Source organism: Neodiprion virginianus, chromosome 5 (genome assembly GCF_021901495.1).
Source record: "Neodiprion virginianus isolate iyNeoVirg1 chromosome 5, iyNeoVirg1.1, whole genome shotgun sequence".
Lineage (NCBI taxonomy): Eukaryota > Metazoa > Arthropoda > Insecta > Hymenoptera > Diprionidae > Neodiprion > Neodiprion virginianus.
This window is the reverse complement of record NC_060881.1, coordinates 31,895,386-31,918,549: the sequence shown is the minus strand read 5'-3', so window position 1 is coordinate 31,918,549 and position 23,164 is coordinate 31,895,386. Positions and strand designations below refer to the sequence as shown.

Genomic DNA, 23,164 nt, shown 5'->3' with positions numbered 1-23,164 from the left:
GATTATACGTATGTGCCGCTGTAACCGGCAGCATTGCAGGATCGGTTCGCTTAAATATTTCCTTTCCACTGCACATGTATGCAACGTTACTTGCGCTGCGCTGATGCAGCCACGCTGTAGAATGTCGGGTATATCCACCAACAGCACGCTGCATATGCGCGGTATGCATGCATGTACCATGTCCACCTGATCGTTAAGTACATGTTGAAATATATGATTTACCAGGGAACGGCATTGTGGGTTTATTACATACCTTACCGTCACTTGGCTGAAGGCGAATTTAGCCTGCACAATACTATTGATTATTGTATTATACTTGCGCATTGAGAGAAATTTCTGTAATAAGTAATTAATTCTGACTATTAATATGCAGTTCTCAAGAATTGTCATTTTTTTCACCCTAATCAACAAAACATACAATTTTCGAGAAAAGAAAAAGTTTCGTAACCCATGTATAAAGGAGACAAATTTTTTTTTTTTACGATTTTAACGATGTTTAAACAAGTTGTATTGTAATGGTTTGTTTGAAATATTAAACATAATTAAAATATAGATTACTCAACACAGCTTCATTACAATGCATGTTTAAAAATACATAGTTTTTGGTAGAATTGTTTTTAACATTTAAGTTACGGTCAGTGTCACGTTTTAGAAATTATCAAAATCTGCTGGATGTACTTTCGAAACCTGGAAGTGCAACTTTTGTACTATAAATATTGCTGATGTTCTTTTTTTTTTGCGTCACACAAACTTCTGTCAAATCTTCTGATTCACTTTAAAAATCACATTTTGCAAAATTCAGTAATTTGGGTTTCTTTTCAAAAGATCTCGAAATTTTGCGACACGCTGCGAGATTTTCTCGAGGCTGTTTAATAATTTCCAAGTGCCACTTGAAAAGTATTGAATTTTTGTCATGACAAAAATCCGTTTTCCATCTTCCGTTACTTAAAATTCACTAAAAAATCTAGAATCCGATACTGTTCTTCATAGTTTTAAAGAAAATTTCCGAGGAAAAAGCGTTTCGCTATAAAAAATTGAAAAAACTTACACAAGATGAAACGAAGTGCCAATTCAAGATTAAAAATGACTGCAGAATAGTAATCGTATATCAACGCAACACTAAGAAGCGTGTAGCATATGACACACTGTTAACCTACAGCGGTACATATATGGGACATTCCATGTCAACTCAACCCGGTTATGGTCCTTAGCCTCTCTGATTTGCCTCGCGATTTTTCACATGAACGTTTTGACTCTCGTGGACACTTGGCTTTTTTGTACAATTTTTTTGGAACGAATTGAATATTCTACAATTTTAAAAACTAAATGTATAGATGTATGAAATAGTTTTTAAAAATTATCTTTGAGCTATCAAAACTTTGGAACTTTCAACTGGAGTTGGCCGGCATCTCTTTCTTATTTTATTAAAGCATTTTTTAGAACAATTTCAGATAATTAAATCGCGTCGATCAATAATATGATGTTTTTTAAAAATTGTTGACAATTCAAATGGATTCGAACAATTTCGTTAAAAAAACTGTATGCCTTTGAGAGTCAAAACAATGATTACATAAAAAAAAAAAGAACCTCACAAGTCAAAAGAGATAAATGCCAAGGATCAGACACACGTCGAGTTGGCATGGAATGGCTCATATAGAGATATATAATTCATTGTCAAGTAGGAGGAATAGTGCAGAGGGAAAGAGATAAAAAGATAATAGGAAAAAGTAATGAAAACGGTTAAAAAAGTAGAACGTTCAGGAACGAAAGATAACATATTGTGTAACAAGGAGACAAACTCTGTACTTTTGGGCGGAGCGTAAGTTTGCAATATAAGTCGCAAGTGAGCCGAAGACGAATATTGAAAATACGCGATGCGAAAAGCCGTTGTCACCTTGCTGCACGTGATTCTTTATAAAACAAGAGTACGTTATACGCGTTTCTTCACGAAGCACGAAATTGAGGTTAGGTTCGCGTAATGTCAGATTTATTCGCGACAGCGCATGCGCGGAGTACAGAAAACGAGTTAAAAGGAGTTTTCTTCCTTACTCCGCGCATGCGCGTTCGAAAATTCACTCTACCGTCATAGAAACGGATACTTTGTGTAAGGAAAAAACGCGTAAAATAGGCTCGCGTTACGTAAATTGTACTTGAAAAGGCGCGAAAAAGACGACGCGTTGAACTTGTAACAGTGACAGAGATGTAAGTGGTAAACGTGATCGGTAAATTCACCATATTTTCAGCGTAACAAACTGATAACGATCGACTGCAAGTAAAATCATCCAAGAATCATATTTTCAGGCACATCTTTTTGTAAAGAAAATATAATAAACTTATCGATACTGTTAGAACATTTTCTACCGAATGAAACGAAAATTATAACAACGGAAGTAGAAAAAAAAAATAAATAAAATTACGCTCTACTTACATCTAGTTGTAATTTTGTAAATGACCGGTGATATTTTTTTGTGATCGGAAAAAAAAAAAAAAAAAAAAACGCGACGAGCTGAGGTTACCCTATATTTCTACCGTAAATGGTTGAAAGAAAAAAAAAAAATTGTTACCGCAATTTCACGGCAAAATATTGTATGAAAAAAAATGACGTCGTTTTGCGGTAATTTTTTTTTTTTTTTTATTTTTATTCTTCCTCTTTTATTTTGGTAATTTAACCGAGAATCTTAACACCGGTATTTTTACATCTCTAAACAGGGATGCTGGGGATGCCCAGCAACGCTCGTTACGCTTAGGTTACAAAAGTATCTTCGACGCAGGCGCCATTTTGAGCGCGTCGCGACGCCCGCGATTCGGACCGAGGAAGAGTCACGCCGATTATTCGTCAGTCGGGCGACGCCGGTCGTCGCGGAATTAGCGTCACTCGGAATTATCATCCCTCGATTTGAGATTCGTCCCAATTTCAACACGATTTCGCTCCGTAGACACGCCGCAATAATAATTGAACGAGAGTCGAGTAGCGTCGGTTTAGTGCCATTTTCGTATATTATTTTTCAATATCTAGCTGCAGAAATGTGATTTCGGCGAATTGCGCCGAGCATCTGAAACAGCTTTGATCACTCGTCGCTATCGAAAATTTAATCACACGGTTCTTGTACCTCGAACGAATAATTTCATTAGTGCGAACGCTATTTTTTAATCATATTTCCTCAACGCCGAGCTTTTTTTTCAAGCCGCAGTGAAGTTTCGAACAGTGGGTTCTGGCATACTTCTCCAGGACTTTGTAGATATTAACGTAAATATGTTTACATCTCCAAGTTCGTCGAGATAGTGATTTGAAGTATTGAAGGTATGTTTATCAACACATTATATATGTATACACATTGTTCTTGTTGTCTACTGTGTAATTATTTTCTAGATTATCAGCCTCGGTTCTTCGTTCCAATTTAAGTGTCTTATTACTGTTATTATTATTGTACAATTATCGAAATATTCCACCCCTTCGTTTCATATTTTAAAATATGCGAAACTTGTCGAATTTTCATTACCGATATCGAAACCTTGAGAATAACCAAATCGTGTTGAATATTTCAGTTTAGAAAGAGGATGGAGCTGGATCATGCAGAAAAGGATTTTAACTTGTTGCGCTCTTTTTTCCGCTAGCATTTATCACGCTGTTGAAAATGTTCGTAAATTTCTCACGTATATACGACACAAAAGTCTGGCAAAATCGAAAATTTCGTATTTGAAAGTGAGTTACTCAGTATTCACATTAAATTTGCAATTAATTTTCTTAGTATTGCAGCTATTTGCGTTTCAAAAAAAAAAATGATATAAAACATACGGAACAAACGAAGCCCGTTCATTTTGCACTTTTAACGATTTTTGGTTCGCTAGAATTTTTAGAAAAGGAGAAAAAAAAAAATGAAATAAAACTTTTAGTGTCCAATGAAAATCCGTGCTTCATTGATTCGCCGAAAAAGGTGAATTTTTCTTTCGTTTTTTTGGCATTCCCTTTTCAGAATCTCCTATGATTTTTTACGTAGGCGAAACAATTGAAACGAATTCCACAGTTTATTTTTATTTTTTGCGATTTCAGGATTGTTCGAAATTCAACTATTTCCAACTTATTCTACGGTAGTGAGTTGAAAACTAGTTATTTCTTCAATATTCCCGCTATTATTGACTAATTCGATCTCGTCGCAAAATCAGACATTTCACAGGTCGTAAAAACGTTGTCATTATCGTTGTTGTTGGTTTCTTTTCTTTTCTTTTTGTGGCTTCACGAGAGTAAAAGAAACATTAATTCCACGTCAATTCTACCGGAAAGAAAAAAAAAAAAAAAAAAATTTAACCCCTGTTTTTATCACCGCACTCGACCCAATTTTTATGCCCGTGACCTTGCACAGCAAACGGAAACGCTCAAAACGAGATACTCGGTGTTGATGTGAAAAGCGGCTTATTGTTAGGGTGGGTACGAGCGAATTGGAGGCATCCGTCTGTGTACGGCAACGAGGCCTGAGTGGCTTAGGGTATAATGTGTATAGTCGAAGAGCCATTGCACAGGAACCCATATAAATTGAAAAACGGTGTAAGCTTCTTATACTTCTCGAGGAATTAAGCTCCGCGCAATTATTACAGCGATATTCCATTCTCACTTTATTTACAAACAATTTTCAACCCACAATATTTCACAGAATCTTACATCAGGCGACGTATTCAATCCTTTGAGTGTCAGAGTCGAAGTATTAAGCATTCTTACCACCTAATTTGTTACATCAATTTTTCGTATACAATTTAGAGAACTTTGAAAAGACATTTCGTCGCGGCTTTCAATGGCCAAAACCCAAAAATCGTCAAAATTGAAGGAATTATTCATCTCCGAGATCAGATTTGAAGCGTTCAATATGGCGGATCCAATATGGCGGACGATAATTTCAAACTCGATCGAATCCGGAGAAAAAATTCTGTCCAGTGGTTTTTGGGATCGCTAATTAGGAATCTGAAATCAGATTTCGAAAATCCAGTATGGCCCGTATTTGACCGTATTCGATCGAATTTGAAATTTTCGTCCGCCATATTGGATCCGCCATGTTGAATCTTTTAAATAACGTGCGAGGGATAATATTTTCATCCTATTATATCGTACGCGGTATTCAATTTTCCGAAATTATATTGCGGGTAAAAAATTAAACCAAAAAAAAAACCATCGATCGTGTATAAAAAAGTTTTATAAAACGGACGATTATTTTCCTTACCGTAGGAAAAAATTATCTCAACAATCACGATTTTCGAAACTGCGGGATTTTTTTTCCGCAAGTTTCACGCCTTCTAAACAAACTGCAGAAGCCCGAATCTTTCGCCTAATATAATTAGTTCGGTAACTTTTGCCGATACGTCTTCATCTAACACGGATATATCAGACGTGCAGCTGTATAGAATTATTTCGAAGGGTGCGATAATTCACTCGTCCAAGACAAGCCTGCATCTCCTCAAAACTCTCCGCATAATTTGACGTTAAGGGATGAAGCATGGTCTTGAGTATAAAATTTATAACCGGATTAAGCTTTATAAATATTAATTCATATCCTTAAACGAAAAATTTATTATTTTCACGCGAGGCGCAATTTAACTTGAGACATCGAAACACCAGAAGAATCCTTCGCTCAAATGACAATTCTGAAAAATATATCTTACATGTGAAAGAAAAAAAAGGTTGAAAATTTTGCTCCAATCAACGTCGTTAAATCCTCGCTTTGCTAGCCTCCGAAAAAAAAGAAGCTCAATTTATTTTCTTGAATCCTGTACCGAAAAACCGGCGATCAACTTAAGGAAAGTGACTCGTTTTCAGCCCAAGTTAGGTTACAGTAATTCTCACCGTTAAATTAATCGCGGCGTTTAGGAATCTGAATGATTTGCATGGATATTCGAAAGACGTGGCTGCTCGGCTACCGAAGCTAATGGAGTCTAACAGCTCGTTCCTAAAAGCTTCTCGGATAGTGGCTTAAGTTTGCCCTGATCACTAAGTAATCAGGGTAATATATATGTGTATAATACTGTGCGCTATGATACCGGCGTGTATATATATATATATATGTGAGAGATTCCACCCCAAACCGACCTGCGTACTTTCCTCACCATCGGCAATTTTTTTATTTTCAATCATGGCGTAGGGTGTGCAAAAAAAGAAAAAAACAGCTATCGCCGGATTTCACATTTTTTGGACCACGACTTCGATTGCCGCTGCTTTCAAAAATGCGAAAATTCAATTTTCGAATGAATAGCACCGTTCGATTGGCTTGAAATTTTTATCATAAATTCTTTGTTGAAAAATGAAAGTGAACGAGCTGCTTTTGGTTCACAAGCTGCAAGCAAAACGAGTAATTAAAAAGTGAGAAAAATCAAATTAAGTATGCGTTCAAAAATACATGTTCATAGTTTACTCGTTTTGTTCAATTTTCAGTTACTTGTTTCGCCTTTAGCTTCCGAATCAAAAGTGTGCAAGGTTAACAAAAACCAAATTAAACATAAATTTATATTTTTCAAATTTATAATTGATTCAATTCTTCTAACTTCTCAATTACTTTATTCGCCTGCAGCTTCTGAGCCAAAAGTTTCTTCACTTTCATCCTGGCGTCAGAATTTTCGTTATTTAACAAAGTACTCATGGAAAAGATTTCAAGTCAATCGATTGAGACTGTTCACGAAAAACTGTGGATTTTTGGAGCAGTAAAAATCAAACCCGCGATCCAAAAAATTGAAAACTTTGTGACGATTGTTTCCTTTTTTTTTTTTTTTTTTTTGTACACACTACACTTCAAAATAAAAAAAATTTCCGACGCTTAGAGTCATGCTTAGGTTAATTTGTAATGGAATGCCTCATATATATACAATTGAACAAAGGGCAGCATACAATATTTACCAACAAAAATTTCGTCAAGTAATATGTGTAATGAATCGAATGGAATACTGCAATTAAATAAATTTATTTTGTATACCGCAGCTTGCATTGAAATATTTGCAAATTATTGAACATCGAGATTGTTTCGACGAGTACCTGCTCAAATATGTTGCAATTTCGCCGATTATAGCCAGACAATATTAGAGGTAGGCAGTTGATGCAATTATTGAATAAATCCACATTTCGTTGGTGTTTTTTTTCCATTGATTTGTACAAATTAAGTACGGTGTATCGAGTTCAAAAACACAGTCAAAACAATTATGCCCTCTAAATGAATGCATCCTATTATGTACTTGGGAATATTTTATCCATCGTTGATCCCATCGAATTAACGAATATCGAATTTATGTATAATATTCCTCATTTTATGAGCCTTGTTTTATAAAATTAACGATTCTACCGTGTTTATAGTAATTATTTCCGCATCCAGATCAAGAGACACCAATTTAATATTAAAATCTGTACGCAACACGTGAGGCTTAAATTTCTATTCGATTCTCCGTGAAAATTTTTAATCCATCAATATTCGTTTTCCAATTATACTGATTAGGGTGGTTCTGAAAAAGGTGATTTTTGAATTTCGACCGGGTCATCCTATAAATCGGGTCGAAATATTTAAAAAATAATTTGTTCGTATATTTTGTTCAGATTTTCATCTCAACTCTGACCCGTGGCCGCAAGAGGGTGGATTTCCCTATTTAACCCTTTTAGAGGCACATTGAATCTACCGATAGGATTTCAATAACATTTTATAGAAGGGAGTTTCTTGGGTCGTTGATTACGAATCTGAACTCGAAATTACAAAATTGAAAATGGCGGATTCAATATGGTGGACCAACAACCCAAAAGTCATTAAATCCACGATTTCGAATTTTGGAATTTTAAGTTCAGACTTGTAATCAGCAGCCTCGAAAACTTCCGAGCACCAAGTTTCATCGAAATCGAATAACATTTTTAATGTCGGTCCGCCATACTCGACCCGACATTTTGAATTTTCAAATTTCAAGTTCGGATTCGTAATTATCGACCCAAGAAACTCCCCTATACCAAATTTTATCGAAATCCATTCGGTATATTTAATGTGTGCCTAAAAGGGTTAAATGGTAAAATCCACCCTCTTACAAGCACGGTTTAGAGTTGAGATAAGAGTCTGAAAAAATGAGGGAATTATTTTTTAATTATTTGTAAGCGATTCGGTTCGTGAGATGGTTAGAATTTAAAAATATTTTTTTTAAGGGCCTGCACCCTAATGCCGATGTAATTTTTTATATCCTCATTTATGTTTTGGAATGTGTATTATTTCGAGGGTATTCTTGCTGCCAGAAATAATAAGAACAAATTTCAGTCGTCGGATACGAAACCCGGTTGTTTTAGCGAATGTCGTTAAACGTTAAAGCCCCTCCGGATATCGTAAAGCGAAAACCGCGCTCGCTTCGTGTCTGACCATATCTTGACTGTTTCTACTTCCGATCTCCCGCGCTTTTTTAAATCCAACGGCCAGAACGTTAATCGCTTCTAGAATATATCGTGTGATGAATTGATCAATTCTTGACACGAAATTATCGTTACTCCCATCAACGACTCGCATTATTGTTTACCAAATCAAATCGATTTTACTTTTTATCAATTTTATTACGAGATTGTAGTCGAATTTTGATTAGATTTTATACATAACGCGCATGTGCTTAAATTGGTTGTAAATTTATTCTATGTAAAATGAGTAGTGTGATGTTAGAGCGAGCAGAATTAAAAAAGGCAGTAAGTCCCTGGAATAAAAAACAATTTCAGTAACGGAGAATAAGCTTTTTTTTTTTTGGTTACATAATCATAATTTTTGTCTGCGGAATTTGGAATTTAAAAAAAGTGCACTAACACAGACTTCGTTTATTCTCCTCTTTAATTTTGATCAGAGACTTCTGAAAGCTTCCAAAGTCGCGATATGAAATCCGAAATTTCGACGTTTTATGTGTGAAAAATACTTGTATAACTGAGTAATTTATACCGTCGATTGACAGACAATGGCGAGAGGATATCGTGACGAGAACGGATATAGCCGCGTACAAATATGTACATCCCTTCCCAAGCTGACATATGTAGCGATACATAGATCAGGTATCGATAAACGTCGGGTAAATTCATAGTCATGGTTACATGACGTGGAGGGATCATGTAGACATGGGTCATTCCACGATGTATCGATCAAGATCGGAAATTGAGATTTTAGATTTACTCGAGAATTTTTTCACGCGAATCAAGCGCTGGTCGGAAAACAAAAGCTGATTAGAAAAAAAAACAAAAAAAAATATTCTAACAACCCTTATATAAGATACGATTCATTATGCTATTTGTGAAGTATTTTTTTTCTGAAATCTGAAAAATGGTGTCCATAACTTAGTTAGATATATGATACAGTGGAGTTCTCATCTCACGGCAAACAGATGTGTAATTTCGGAAAATGATCAAAGTGCACAAAATTACCATTCAAAATGTAAATGAAGATGAAGAAAAAAGAACATTCATAGCGATGTCGTTGGAAAAAGCACGGTTAAGCAGTGACGAATACCTTGTAACTTTATAAAATATTCATCTTTTACATATCATTGATGATTAAATTTCAACATTATATAACTTTGCTTGTTATTGAAATCTCCACGCTCGACGAGAAGATGAAAATTTTGATTGTAACACGTGACTAGATTCTTTGGAAATTTTTTTTCTTCATATTTTATGAAATTAGTGTTCCCAAAATATAAATTAATTCATATAATATGTGTCAGATAAAGGAGGGTGATTTTTTCTTATTCTCAGTCTCTCTCTCTCTCTCTCTCTCTTTTTCTCTCTAATCGAGCTTCATTTTTCAACCATTAATTTCACACGAAAAATTCTGGAGCAAATCTAAAATTTCTCCTTTCATATTGATCTACTTTCTATTCGTAGAATGCACCATACGTAGAGATCTGATTCTCAATTTTGGCAAACCACCATTAAGTATAATAGACTCGCCTGATGCACGCGTTGTTTGCTTTCGTGACGGGGTGCAATGACTTACGATTAGTGCATGTACTCCGCGAGGTTTTCTCTCTTTGTCTTTTTGGTCGTTTTTTCAGCATCCCATGTGTTTTTTTTTTTTTTTTTACTTTCTTTTGGTTTTGTCTTTCCATTTTTTCACTGTCCCTTCTCCTTCTCTTACTCTCTCTCTTTCTTTCTGTCTCCCTCTCTTTATCTGGCTATACCGATCCTTCCACCGCTCGAGCGCTTCTCAACAGCGAAAAGCTTTTAGAAAGCTTGGAATAATACATGCGGAGAGAATGATAAATATACCCGTATTACACGCTCACCTGCCTGATACAGGTTTCAGGTGATACAATCGTCAAACGTGTGGCGTACGTTCCTTCGCTTGTTTACCTGACTTGTAGGACTTGTGTTAAAAATTCGTCGTGTAATACCAACGCGTGTACAGTGGGACATTAAACGAGGGAGGAGAATTGAATGTATTTTTTTCTAACTTCCCGTTTCTCTGGTTTTAGAGGCAAAAAAAAAAGGAAGTGATTGTAATTACCCCAAAAGTGAAAGCTTGTGTTTTTACTAGATCTCCGCTGTTTTAAATTGAGAAAATCAACTCCAATCATTTTCAGATGGACGTATGTGTACGCATACGTATGGAATGAATTTTTTTTTGTCCGGTGATATTTCGAGAACAAGTTAGTGGATTTGAATGATTTTCTTACCTCAATTGTCGCGGCTTTACCAAACTTAGAACTGATTAGATTTTGGCTTTGATCGGTAAAGTATTTTTTCAGTTATTTAAATAAGAAAATAACAAAAAATCAAATAAAAATGATGACACCTTGAGACTGGAGGAATGGATTTGAATGAAAATTGGTATCGTGAGGTTTTTTTGGGACGCTAATCAGATATCTAAGGTTAGATTTGCAAAATTTAAATTTGGCGTTTTCAATAAGCTAAAGAAAAAATAAAAACATTTAGATTTTGATAAAAATTGGTACTCGTCGGTCTGTTGGGTAACTGATTATGAATCTGAAGTCAGATTGTGAAATCCAAAATGGCCATCCAATATGGTGGAAAAGAATCTAAAAACATCCCGAGTTTGGTAGAAATTGGTAGGTCGATGTTTTTCGGGTCACTGACATCGAATCTAAGATTAGGCTTCCAAAATTTTTAATATTGGATCCATTATAGTCATTCAAAATAAAAAAAGAATCGTCGTATTTTCATGTAATACAGTATCCGAGAGCTTTAAAATCGTTAATAACAAATCTGAATTTTTTGTTCGAAATTCAAATTGGACACTATTAGTGTAAGAAAGGGAAATTTGAAGCCAGTTTAAAGCCGCTTTTTTCTTCAAGAATTTAGAGGAAATTTGGTAAACAAGTACTCGGTTTCTGAGTTAATTTCAGCCGCTGATCCTTTAAGTTATTATAATTGTTTTTTCTTTGTTTTCTTTTGATACTCATTATTTCTCGATCGTAGTTAACAAAAATTACGAGTGAATTCAACTAGTCAACTAACATGTAAGCAGTCATTTCAATATAGTAACAACAGCAATAATAATACTACTTTCTATGAAGCATTCTTGGCACTGAGAACCGCAAGAAGATAGATAAGTATGCAAGAGATTTATTGTATGGTGGAAGCAACTCCTTGTCTCTATTTGCCAAGATCAAAATCTTTAAATTAAATACAATCAATATAGATTCAAGCCGTATAGACTTTGATTATTTAGCGTGGAATAATTAAGATTTCAAAAAGTCATTTACTGAAAATTACTAAAGTGGTCCATTTCACCTCATTCAAATATTGACACAAGATTATATGTGTGCATAAGTTGAGTTGTAGCTGAAAATCGTTTCTACCGTGATGAATTCTCAAAACTTATTATTATTATTCAAGTAAGTGTTGCCCATTTAAAGGGGAAAAAATACTCAGTTAACGAAGTACATACAACCAGTAAAATTTCCCATCCCGTCGATGATTGATGCGTTCTATAAAATTGCCGAGCTATATAAGAGGGGGTGAAAAACGAGTTAAAACCGGACTATAATATCCGGAAAAATTGACCAAAAAAGTACGAACCAGAGGCAAAAAAGTGATTGAGTTGTTAAGATAAAAAGAAAAACAACAACAAAAATTCGAAAGAAACAGACATAGAGAATAAAAAAAAAAAAAAAAACGATACGCAGCGGGGAAATTTCCGGTGTCAAATGTATATACATATAACGGTAATGATGAGAAAGTATTTTCGTATATTCTTTTTCATCGTTCGACCTGTAAATCATAAAACCAAGTCTTAATTTCTCTCTCTCTCTCTCTCTCTTTATCTCTCCGCCATATTTCCTCACTTTCTCATTGCAACGTACATTTTTCGCTATCTATTTACTATGATTCTTTCGTCTCACCCTACATCTGTTTCGCTGAAGAAGAAAGAAGATCGCTGGTTGGTACAAATTGGAAAAAGAAAGAAGGCAGAAAAAAAAAAAAAAAATAGGGAAGAATTTATACGGTTGGTCAGCGGAAGCTTGATATGTCCAAGTCAATCTGCAGGACAAAGCTACAGGGTACAAGACTCGGGTAAATAGAGCTGAGTAGGTACAAGGTATAAGGTGTAAGGTGTAAAGTATAAGAGAACAGGGAGTAGAGGCGTTAAGTTGTAGAAGACTATGACGAAGTGGTTGAGCTGGATTGCTGCAGTTGAGAGGAAAGGAGAACGGGACGAGAAAAAAGACTTGCCTGAAGGGCGGAAGAAGAAAAAGGCTTGAAGAAGACGAGGAGGAGGAAAAAACGGGAATAAAAATTAAAATAGAAGAAAACTAGTGGCGAAAAAAAAAAGAATTGTTAAAAGTATAAGACGGTGGGGTGGGGGGGGGGGGGGAGGAGGAAGGTTAGGGGTGGAAAAAATTACCGAGTAAAGTTAGCAAGGTATATATATATATATATATGTATGTATGTATGTGTATATGTATATGTATAATATACATTGCTATATAGGTACCTGCCTTATATTCTGAGAAGGCCGGCTGAGAGAGGGTGAAGCGCAGCTCACCACCTTAGGGATTCGAATTGAATTAAGAAGACTAATTTAGGCTTAATCCTAAAGTTAATTTAAAATGGCGTCTTGAGTCCGGTAATCCCTTCCGTGGATAAAATTCTCCGATATTTTCGTACCTTCCGCAAGTTGTGGATATACAGGGTGTTTCCAAGTAAACGTCGTTGTATGTTGGATTGCCTGCCACTGAGGGGAACGCAGGTACGAGTTACCGGTGGGTAGGAGGCTGAAAGTCATCGCGAGCGAGCTGGAACTCTGCGTCCGTGTTGCCAAACTGCGTGGATTTGGCAAAACAGTTGTTTCGTTGCTTATAACCTTAAGACTGAAGTGATTATGACTCGGGAGTTCTGTTTTACCGATATTTTATCCCCTTAGTGGTAGGCAACCCAACATGTTGCGTCGTTTAGTTGGAAATACGCTCTGTAGGGAATGGAATCGAGATGAACGGAAAATGATGATGTTGATGATAATAATATTGATGATGAACTGTGGTTGGATAGAATCAACTCTGAGCGTAAATTAATTCCTTTGCTTTCTTACAATAAATAGGAGGACTGAATATAAAAATATCATCATGGTATGAGGTGATTTGCATAATTTGAGTTTATAAATTTTTGATATACAGCAGTTGATAATAGTCACTATGAAACGAATTGCTCCTGTCGATATGTGAAATTTTTCGATGAAAAATGAATCGTTTGTCAAACATATTTGAAATTTTATACTGTGGAAAATTCGTGCGAATTTTCGGCGGTTCGTTAACAGCTCTGTGACAAGAATACTGTTTCGCGTATTACAATGGAGAATTTAAGACAGCAGTTGAAGATAATTGAATAGCATTAATGGTTCGATAATTATTCATTTAAAAAATAAAACCTTATTTCATTTCTGATACAATAGCGTGATCGTCGCCTCTCTCTCTCTCTCTCATTTTCTCTTTCTCGCTTTCGCTGAGGTTAGCCGGCTGCCTAATTAACAAGTGATTTCAATTGGCGTAATGTTAATTACGTCATCGAGGGCTCAGGCGCATATATATGTATATGGATATACGTGTATACATACGCCTAACCTCTACGAGAATTTTATCAGCTGGAAAGTACCCGTAGGCAGTCTCTATTAACGTGTTCCGACGGGTTTGCAAGTGTGCATGTGTGTGTGTGTGTGCGAGTGTGTGGGTAGAGAGACGGGCAGATGGCTACACGCCGGACATGTTGCGTCCGACGTTAGGAGTGACGCTGACACGTTTGCCCCGACCGGACCAAAGTGAACCTTCGTTCCCGCGGCGAACCGGAACGTGGATTTCCGCAGCGATGGACTAGAACCAGACAATGTTTAAGACTTCGACGAGTGAGACCTCATGGAGCGTAACGTGATACTGCAGAGATACGGGATATTAGAGTGGCGCCACCTTGCGGCGGAAAGTGCGAACCTCCTAACCGCCCGTGTTTAGTTATAAAAGTCTCTTTTCCCCACATATTTTACTACCTATCAACTTAACGCGGCGAAATAAAAGCTCGATAGCTTGCGCGAGCTCTTATGACTCTTAATTACCGCGCAACTCACCGTCTACGATCAGCTGATCGGTACTTCTGTCACCATGTTGTTTCATCGTTGCTCATTTGTCAGATGCCGATAAAGAAGGACATAAGTTTTTAATGTCTTCAAGACAATCGTCGTTGAATTATATCGTCAACTCTGTTTCGATCGTTTCAGATTATTCGTATTGCTACTTTTTATCCAACAGTTCAGGCTCGATTTAATCGATTATTCTACGTCATTTATTCCGGGAGTTTTTTTACTGGCAGTTCCTTTTTTTTTTTTTTTTCTTCTTCTTGTTCCTGTTTCTTTCGGACGTTTTATTACGAGTCCAAGGCTGGAGCTTTTGTTCGTTGAGAGGGTCGGGTCCGTTCGTTTCCGTCGCTATTCGGGGGCGAATAACCTGATTAGGGCGAGCGAGCCAATCAGTAATTAGTCTATTAGGGGTAGTGATGCGATGCAAGCAAAATATAGGGGTCGGTAGACGTGAAAACACCATTATACGTGATCTGTTCAATCTTTGGTTAAAAAAAAAGAAACTAAAACCAAAACACATACTGCGTACGTATAGCTGTAGGCGAATATGCGTTAAAACATGATACTGACAACGAAACGCGATGGCAAGAATATAGGAGGTTAAGAAAAATTCTCTCCATCACTGTCAGAGATAATGTATTTTTTTTCTTTTTTTTTTTGTTTCTGGTCAGAGCAATATCTTCATACATGTGTACGTGTAACATATTTGTAAACGTTTACTTTTATACGATACACGAAAATAAAATATCATACTCGTGGTTATAAACTTGGCTGTATTTTTCTCGTCAGTTATTTTCTACCGACTTTTTACGAAATCGTTGATTTGTGAAATTTTTTGAAAACGAATGATGATTAAAGAGAAAAAAAATTGGGCAGAAGGTGTAAGCAGCTCGGTCGGATCTTTGCAGCGGATATTGAAATTTTTATTTTTGTGTTTCCGATTGAGCGTGGTAATAATAATTACTTCCTACGTTGCGGAAAAGTTAATTAAATCGATTACATCATTTGCAGGGGAAAAAAAGGGCGAGCTGTTGTAAGTTTTACTCTTTTTCTTCTCCTTGCCCTGCTTTCTTCTATTGAGAACTCAATTTACTCAATTCCCGAATACGTTGCAGATTGTGCGTTCGGGAAAATGAGAGGGGAGAGAAGAAAAGGGGGGACTAGTGGGTAAAAGTCATGGAAAATATCCTATCCAGTTTGCCGGTGAACGCGATATCGTGACGCGACTCGACGCGTTGAACTTGAAGACAGATTTCCTTCGGGACCAGTTTGTGGATAAACTTTTTAGCCTCTCTGAGGATAGCTTCATTAGCTCTCTCCCTTTCTCTCTTCTTCTCCGCGCACTCTTACGGTGACACAAATAAAACTGTTCTGTGAATAGAAAAAGTTTTCGCAGCTGTTGAAACTCAGAGGCCAGAAAAAAAAAAAATAGGCGAAGGAAAGAAGAAATAGAAAGAAAAGCTGAAAGAATTTGATTCCAGAACTGGTCTAAATCACTCAGGATTCTGACTCTTCATTAGACTGTTCGAATTGCGTACTTCATTGAGCTTTGAAAACCTTTATCAATCATAGAAGTCTCTCTACATCCATTTAAGAATAATTACAAGCTGCGAGCTTTTTCGTCTTACATCGGTAAGTTTCTAAACTTTGGCGAGAAGTTTAGTTTCAGCACGACTATATCGTAAAAAAAGGACGGGAAAATTTATGGAATTTTTAGGGAATCAAAAAGAAAGAAAGTCGGAAAAAGAAAAAATAAAACGACGGAACAGTGGTAAGAATATAGCGAACAATAACTCAGAAACGTCAGTGGGTTTCAGATTCTTCAAGGTTCTTCGTTTCTGTTCAGCTTCACTTTGGCGTCGAACAAGAAACTTTTTCTCTCTCCAAATGATCGATTCATCGATATACATACAATAGAACGATCTTCGAAACCTGACAGGATTACCCTACTGAAAATGTTCACGCATTGCGTTAAATTTTTACATGTTTGTAAGAATTGGGCGTGTAATTTATTAGACGATTTATCCTGTAAATTTGATAAAATATAAAAGAAATCACTATGATTTGTGCGTTTCCTATTTATTACGTGATTTCTTATATATTTGATCGAATTAACAAATTAATTTTTGTAACGATTTACACGGTGAATTATTTCAAAACATTATACGATTTGACGGACGAACATTTTCAGTAGGGTAGTTACTTTTCAATTAACTGTTCTAGCAGCTTTATACTATAGGCATTTTACTTTTACTTCTATTTTATGACGTCTTTTTATGAACAATCATTTTCAAGAATCACGCATGTACAGTGGATTTGATTTTTATTCTATTTTTCTGCAACTTGATAGTGTTAGTTGAAAATAGAGAATTTCAAAAATAAATAAATAAATAAATAAAATACGCAACAGAAAAAATGAAAAATGTGTTACCAATAACTCAGCTTCTCGCAACATGATGTTATATTTCTTGCGTTAAGTAAGAGCTCCGAGCTCCAGGCAATTAATTACCAGACTTCATCTCTGCAGCTCAAACTCTTCTATTTCTCACAATACATAATTCCTTGCTTGAACCCCGGTATCGCGATACTGTATTTACAGTTAATTACCAACAGGGTATTAAATTAACTTGGGAGGGAAAAATTCCCGGGTTAAGAAACATGGTACGTAGACCGCGCGAGAAGTTTCTTTCCTAGTTTTTCACCGACAACCCTTCGAACCCTCGTCAATGTTGGACTCACAGTGTCTGGGATTTTTATACCTCCTCTTTCTCTTCCAGATTAATTAATTCATTGGAAATTTTTCCATCACACGTCGATTCGTTAAAGTTTATCGCAAACTGTCATCGTGATATATTTTGGATATAGAATTCGAAATGATTTATGCCTGTAATTATTAATATCAAGTTACTTTGTCTGTGCGACTTTTTCGGGCTTATATATCCTCCACCAATCCTCTAGTGGGAACGACTTTCGAGGATCCGCCACCTGGCGGAGAATCCCAAAGTGAGGAACGCGAGCCGCCCTCAATCATTCATACGCTGTTGAAAATTAGTCCCGTCTCTTTTCTCTCGGCTCCTTGACGAGATAGCTTTAATTCACACCTTCTATCGCACTCCAGAGATAGTACAGAAGCTTCTATTTAAATTTCATAAAAATCGTTCAAGCAGTTCTTCTCATCATCGATAGCAAACAAACGCTCTCTTTTCATGCTACGCGGTGCATATTACGGAGTTTAGCGTGTGAATAATTTAACCCTAATTTTTGGATTATTTCAGGCACAAAGACATTCTTGGGTTAACCCAGCCGAGAAGAGCAAAGACCGGCGGGTGCGAATCGCTTAATTAATAAATGACAACCGTTCAAGTTGTTCACTTTGATCTGTGCGCCTCTAGCGTCGCCGTTAATTATATACAGGATGAATTAGTGCTGCGTACGCGAAATACCTACAAACACCGGGGGAATCCAACCGCCGGAAACCCGCCACCGCATGTATATATATGACTGTGAGATCACCAGAATCTCGGTGATATTGTTGCGCACGATTTACTCCGGGCTCAATTATTCCTCAATCAAGGTGTTCGGTGCACGAAGCGTTCCGTGCGAAATTAACCGATCTTCTAACCCTCGCTATTTTTGATGTAGTTGAAGCTTCTAATTGAGGTTATAGTAGTATCTTTGAGATAATTTTTTTCATCGAATCGCTTTAGAGTAACAAGTATTTGAACCTTCTTAAAATACCTGCACCGTTTTTAAAATCTACGCAAAAAGGTCTCAGAAATTTGATATTCCGTTACGATTATTGTGACATTGGTTCCATGATGTAAAAATTTATTCTCTGTAAAATTTTATGTAAAATTTCTAACAGGGTCGAAAAATTTGCGTTTTTTGTTCAGAATAATTTGCAATATTATACCTTCTGATTTGACTGTTTTTTTTGAACACTTTGATCATTTTCATCGGTCAGAATGTCATAGATATTTTATTATAGATATTTGAAAAAATGAACAAACTTTAACCACATTTGAATACTTTTGACTCAAAAGCGATTAAATAAAGAATGAATAAGCCTGCCACGAGTGCCTAAAAAAGTGTCAATGAAATTAAAAGTGTCAAGGGTAAAAGTTGGTCAATAATTTATAGCAGAAGATTCAACCTCTCCCCAATCTCAAACCCCAACTTTAATTGACTTTGCGTAACTTCCCGCCCTCGTTTCGATGAGCTTTCCCGAGTTGTTTGAAAGATCGAAAATTGACGATTGCCTATTTTTATTCTCCCGCGATTGTTTTTCATCTAGGAAAACAGAAATAGCAATATTAATCGAAAGCAGGAGGCCACTAAATGCCTTTCGAAAAAAATAGTAGGTATCTTCACGCCCTATAAAGTTGATTCTACACCGTGAAGCCACGAATGATCGCGTAAATACCGTCACGGGAGTCTGGAAGCAGTATGGATCACCAGAGAGACGATCGAATCTCCCGATTCCTTTGCATTGAACCGTAAATTAACTTAAGGAGAAAGTTTCGAAGTCAGCTCCCCAGCGACGTTGCAAAGGCAGACTTTGTGTATAAGGTCTCTATTCAACCGTTGAGGACGGATTGTCTGCCGATCAGTTCACGACCAGGTAAAATTAGGCGTATGGGAAACTACAGCATGAGGAGAATGAGAATCCAATTTCGGTCGAATTGCGCGCGCATGGATTCCGCAATTTTCAACAGAGGTTAAAACAGCAACGGAAATCTGAAGCACTCATTTTTTCAGTAAATTTTCGTTAAAGAGATTCATGAGTCGAGAATAAATTAACATGCACTTTTTGTCCTTAGTTTTATCAACCGATAGCTGTTGCTCAATGAGTATTCATCTGATTCATTATATAGGGATTTTCACTTTGCAATGCGCCGTCTGGTGGGAAAAAGTCAAACTAATGCTATCTGCAGGCTGACAGCTGAACGTCGACCATGTTTTTTTCTCGTCTTGGTTGGTATAACGGGTATATCATCGATTACGTTTCATTAATTTATGTGACGTGAGTGATTCGAAACCCCGAAAATTACGATTTGTCTACATTAAAATTAAAAACTTATTGATAAGTTATCTGGTGATAAAATGGCACCGAGAACCATGATCTGCGTTACGTCATGAGGACGTATTTCAATATTCGTAAGCTGCAATGATTTTCTTGCGAATGGAAAGAAAAGGAATAGAATTTTTTTAAACTCTTCGGTTGCTTTAAATTCTTCGAAAGCTTGTACAGATAACGAGGCTGGATTTCAATCGTTTTGAAATTGCGAAAATTATTCGATTTTGTCTCACGATTTTTAGCATGTTGGTGTCGTTGCAAAATTAATCTTTCAAGATTGGGGTGATATTGATTTTTATTATTGACAAAAGTGACGACATTGAATTGACCGATGAGAAAAATTTGCTTGAGTGAAATTGGAAAGAACAAAATTAATTTGTCACGAGAATAATTCCCAAATTGTGGAAAGAAATCTAACGAATCTACAAGATTTTCACCATTTCAAAGCGTCTTGAATCGAAGAATCGATCACTCAACTCTTGTCTGTGACAATTGTGGTACCTTTTTTTTATCTGTAATCTTTGAGGAAATCATTGTAGCTTAAAAATGTGTAAATTCAACTAACTGTGCGAAAATTTCCTAATGAAATTAGCAAAAAGTATCGATTTCCAACTTCATCGATCTTTCTTGTAAATATATAACGTAAGAATACGTTCGGTGATTCTAAATTAGTAATGAAATGCAAGAAAATAATTGTCACTGTGTCATCAAACAGATGAGTGTTTGCTCCGAAGACGAGGCTGAAAATACGATATCATTACCGTTACTGTTTATCAAATTGAAAAGTTGCCTCTTGAGTTTAGTTGCATGTTTCATTCGATCCGAGGATCTCTGAACCCCCTCATTCTCTGGAGCACAAGTAGTCATGGAGTACGAGCCGAAGCCAACTCACGTGTTGGTAAAACTTTCCTAATTAACTAGGATGTCGTTGATTAATATTCTCCGCTGCGAATGCGCATCCATGTTTTCCTTTGTTCATCCTTGTTTCACGGTGGCGTACGTGCATTCTGCATCATGAGATTCACGAGCCAAAGCTGGCAGGATGTGGCGGCATTGTTGTAACGCACGATGTTACAACTGCACTGCATAAACTAATAATTTTCAACTGTAATTGGGGCTCAAGGTCGAGCGATTTTGCACGAACCAACGTAGCGGAAAAATTCTCGAATAGAATACTATAAACGGACTCTTGATCCACCACCCTTCTTTCCCAGCCAGCTCTGAATTATTCGAAGCATCCGGATCACGCGAGTGGAAAAAGTGAAGAAATAAAAAAAAAAAAAAAGAAGAAAATCGTTCCTTTGAAGCTCTAATACAGCTGTTCGAGAGTTCTTTCTTGGAAAATCTAGAAGCTTTTACCTTCGCTACGTAAAGTGATTTTGAAAGTTTTCAAGGTGAGGATTTTCAGAATGCTTAGAACGTACAGCGTTCTCGGAAAAGTTTCGACACCTACGGAAGGGTGAAATAGAAATCGCAAATGGCAGCTTGAAGAAAATTTCTAGCCGTTCAATTGATACTGAAAAAGTGTTCAGAACCCGATTTTCATCTCTCTTCTAACTCACAAATGGGATTTGGTATCATACGTATAGATTGGATTGTTCCACAACCTTCGATATTCTGATAACTGAATTGTTTCATGACTGAAATTAGCCAAAATTCACTTTTCTTTTATACTATATGATACGTTGCAAGGAATTTTTCTCTAAGATCGTTTTGAACGTAATTTCATCAAAATTACAGTTTACCGTTTTCCTACCTCCTGCGAATTATTCATAATTCCTGACAGTTTCCAAATGTGTTTTTCCCGTCCTCTTGTAGTTTTTTTTTTCTTTTTTTCTTATTTCTTTATTTCTCTTTATTTTTTCTACTCCTTTTCTCTACCGAACTCTAGATAAGCATCCTTGAAGCAGGGCTGAATCTGAGGAGTTTGCTTGACCTCGAGAGTGTTATTTATACTCATGAAAGCCGAGGATAAAATGCAAACACAGCTTTGGAACGGTATTATAATATACCTATAACGCGAGTATCCACATAAAAATTCTGCGTATTAGAATACAAACGTTCGCTTCTTCTACGAACCATATACGTATACACCTGTATACATATATTGTATAATAATGTAGGCGTAATACCGTAAAACCTCGGTATTATTTACTTTATATTGAAAGAAAATTGACAGAGAATATTTTCCATGAATATTGCAAAACAATAATAGATTAGAAATTATTTCAAAACTTCTTCATCGATGAGATAAGAGCGGGAAACTTACGATCTAAAACAGAAGGTTGGAATTCTATCATAATTTTTAATCACAGTAAGGCGTCTAATGGAAATAGAGGTGTGGCAGGTAAAACGTTTGGCTAGAGATAAAATTATAGCAAGATTAGAAAATTGAAGGGTCGAAATATTGAAGGTTCAAAAATGAAAAGTATGTTGTTAAGAATTTTGAAATGTAGAATGTTGATGTATAAAAAAGTCAAAACGTAGCAGGATTAAAGTTTTAGACAGCCAAAACATCGAATCGCTCGAATGGTTAAGATTCAAGCCAAAATATAGAATCGTTAAAATTCTGACGATTATATGTTTTGCTTTTCTACACCGTACCTTTCTACGTTTTCACTTATCTATGCATCGATTTTCGCGTTTTTATAAATTCGGTGACCGAATAATAATTAACTGTTCTATTTGACAATTCCTTCACGTTTCCACTCCTACCCAAAAATTTGACGCCGTGCATGGGATTAACAATTTTCAACAAGTTGCGATCGTTCATGATGATGATAACCGTGAATGAGGAGTCTTTGGTTTTATTATATGAAGTATAATAATGTCGTCACGTAGCTGGGCGTTGCCTTCCCTTCCCTTCCCTTCCCTTCTATTCCCGTTTCCATTCCCGTTCCCATTCCCATTCCCACTAACACCGAATCGCACATCCAGCGTTCTAATAACCTGCGTAACTTGTGCGGTATCCCGTAACCCTAAAGGACGTGACAAAGGATTCGCAAAGTCTCGTTCAGATCTCATTAATTTCCGAGGCACGCTTCAACGATCTTTGCACCCCAGCTCCGCAACGTCTCGTGGCTTGCTCAATTAGCCAGACGAAGACTTCGCGCAGGTGGTTTGACTGGGTATTTTCCAGCTCTCATCTACCCAACACTCTAAATTTTCACGTGCCGAAGTGTATCGATGTGATCTCTCTCCCGCATGCGGGATTAAACGTGGCTGTCTAAATTGTACCGGTAATGAGGAATTACGTAGCCGGTATAACCTCAAATTTCGTGCCTCAAACTTGTCTCGCCTCGACTTCGACTTCGCTTCATATACGCTCTCCCAACGGTACTCGAGACCCTACCGAGTCTCTTGATTCATCGTCGAATTATGCCCCTGACGTTTTCATTTGGGATGCATTCACTGATGGATGAGTACGCTGTGCCATTCCCTGCGCGACAACTTCAAGTCATTCCACCTAATTCTAGAGATTTTTAGGGATTCGATTCCTGTAACTTCGTAAAAATGTTACTAGCACGGTAGGCAGGGT

General features: G+C 36.6%; 1 protein-coding gene across 1 annotated transcript in view; it reads left to right on the top strand.

Annotated features, from left to right (window-relative positions):
- The first annotated feature begins 2,867 nt into the window (after positions 1-2,867).
- LOC124304671 (uncharacterized) overlaps positions 2,868-23,164 on the top strand; it is a 210,947-nt gene continuing 190,650 nt past the window's right edge. Inside the window, exon 1 of the mRNA XM_046763186.1 lies at positions 2,868-3,301. The gene's annotated coding sequence lies outside the window, so the exon portion shown is untranslated. The remainder of the gene's footprint in view (positions 3,302-23,164) is intronic.